Source organism: Tursiops truncatus, unplaced genomic scaffold (assembly GCF_011762595.2).
Source record: "Tursiops truncatus isolate mTurTru1 unplaced genomic scaffold, mTurTru1.mat.Y mat_scaffold_787_arrow_ctg1, whole genome shotgun sequence".
Taxonomy (NCBI): domain Eukaryota; kingdom Metazoa; phylum Chordata; class Mammalia; order Artiodactyla; family Delphinidae; genus Tursiops; species Tursiops truncatus.
In genome coordinates, this window is record NW_022983404.1 from 22687 (window position 1) to 25191 (window position 2505).

The following is a 2505-nucleotide window of genomic DNA, read 5'->3' on the forward strand; positions in this document are numbered from 1 at the left end:
CAAGTCAACATGTTGTACACCTTAATATTACACAATGTAATATGTCAATTATATCTCAATGGGAAAAAGAAAGGCACAGCTCTCTATATCCTTTATGAATACTTCAATAACCACTCACTGCATCTGGCACAGTCAATTCCTTCTTCCTTTGTACTGACATTTTATCTAGTACTGAATTCAGTTGTTGTTATTATTGTTAACCCTATTATTATCTGTTCATCACACATATATTGAAATTAGTTGTGGGCAGGTGCTACAGAGAGGTGTAGAGGAGCGAGACCCTGGCCCCTGACGCTCCTGGCCCCTGAGTTCACCCCGCTTCTCCACCCCTTGGGCCTGACCGGCCAGCCCCAGGAGTGCTGCGAAGCCACCAGACCCTGGACGCCTGCGGGTCCCACATGTCCCCAGAGCTAGACCTAGGTCAGGTGGCAGCTCAGTGGCCAGGCTGGACTCTGAGCATCCTGGTGGTGGTGGCACACTGACCTAACAGCTCTGGCCAGAAGTACCAGTTGGTGGTGGATGGTGGGGTGGCTTGGGCAAGTTGGCGCTCCCCATCCGACTCATACAGTCCTCTTTTGTAACAGATTGTGAGCCAACCAGCTGCTTTGTGTGTGTGTGATAGATGACAGAGCAGCCCAGTTAGATGTTCTGGATACAATAGGACAAGAAGTTTGGAGCTATAAGAGAACAGTTCCTGAGAACTGATGAGGGCTTCCTATTGCTCTTTTCAGACATACATAGAAACAGTTTTGAAGAAATCTGTGAGTTTCAAAGACAGACTCTCAGAGTAAAGGATCATGATGAGTTCCAATGATTTTAATTGGTAATAAAGCAGACCTGGATCATCATAGACAGGTAATGTAGGCAGAATAGCAGTTAACCCACAACTTAAGGTAACATACTGTGGCGGTGTCAGCAAAGATTAGGATGAACGTAGATCAAGGTTTCCATGAACTTGTCTGGGTTATAAGGAAATTTCAAGAGTGGGAATGTCTTTCTTCACCAACGAGGAAAGAAAAAGACAAGAAAAGCTGCCATTGTGTCATTTTCTAAGAATTATTTGAGTTTTAGCTACCCACTGCCAGGAAAAGCCTGCATCTTCTTCTTCTCTCCTTACAGTTTACATCATATTGGTACCTTTCTAGCCTTAGACAAATGTTCCTGGTAGCCTTAGACCAAGAAGCTGGTTAATCCTTTCCATGAAGCTAACCTTATGGTCATTTCAAGACAGATTTAAAGGAAACACTAAGGATGCTTCAAAAATTAGCTGATTCCATATACAAAATGAACTCAAATGAATTGAAGACTTAAATGTAAGACCTGAAACCATAAAAGTCCTAGAAGAAAATATAGGTGGTACACTCTTTGACATCAGTCTTAGCAAAATTTTTTTTGGATATGTCTCCTTAGGCAAGAGAAACAAAAGCAAAAATAAACAAGTGGGACTACATCAAACTAAAAAGCTTTTGCATATCAAAGGAAACCACCGGGCTTCCCTGGTGGCGCAGTGGTTGAGAGTCCGCCTGCCGATGCAGGGGACACGGGTTCATGCCCCGGTCCGGGAAGATCCCACATGCCGCAGAGCGGCTGGGCCCGTGAGCCATGGCCGCTGAGCCTGCGCGTCTGGAGCCTATGCTCCGCAACGGGAGAGGCCACAACAGTGAGAGGCCCGCGTACCGCAAAAAAAAAAAAAAAAAAGGAAACCACCAACAAAGTGAAAAGGCAACCTAATGAATGGGAGAAGATATTTTCAAAAGATATGTTCCATAAGGGGTTGATATGCAAAGAGCTCATGCAACTCAATATCAAAAAAGCCCAAACAGTTTGATTAAAAAATGGGCAGAAGACCTGAATAGGAATTTTTCAAAGGAGACATACAGAAGGCCAACAAGCACCTGAAAAGGTGGTAAACATAACTAATCATCCAGGAAATGCAAATCAAAACCACAATGAGACACCACCTCACACCTATCAGAATGGCTGTTATCAAAAGGACAAGAGGGCTTCCCTGGTGGCGCAGTGGTTGGGAGTCCGCCTGCCGATGCAGGGGACACGGGTTCGTGCCCCGGTCCAGGAGGGTCCCACGTGCCGCGGAGCGGCTGGGCCCGTGGGCCATGGCCGCTGGGCCTGCGCGTCCAGGGCCTGTGCTCTGCGGCGGGAGAGGCCTGCATACCGCGAAAAAAAAAAAGGACAAGAAACAACAAGTGTTGGTGAGGATGTGGAGAAAAGGGCACCCTCATGCAACGTTGGTAGGAATGTAAATTGGAGTAACCACTATGGAAAACAGAGTGGGGGATTCTCAAAAAACGAAGAAAAGAACCACCATATGATCCAGCAATTCCACTCCTGGATATATATCTGAAGAAAACAAAAACACCAATTCAAAAAGATACATGCACTGCAGTGCTCATTGCAGCATTATTTACAATAGCGAAGATATAGAAGCAACTTAAGTGCACATCAATAGATGAATAGGTAAAGAAGATATGGCATGCATATATATAT

The 2505-nt window shown here is 45.2% G+C and overlaps 1 pseudogene; it reads left to right on the forward strand.

Moving 5' to 3' along the window:
• Positions 1–490: 490 nt before the first annotated feature.
• Positions 491–1053, forward strand: LOC109550355 (ras-related protein R-Ras2 pseudogene; annotated as a pseudogene).
• The last annotated feature ends 1452 nt before the right edge of the window (positions 1054–2505 follow it).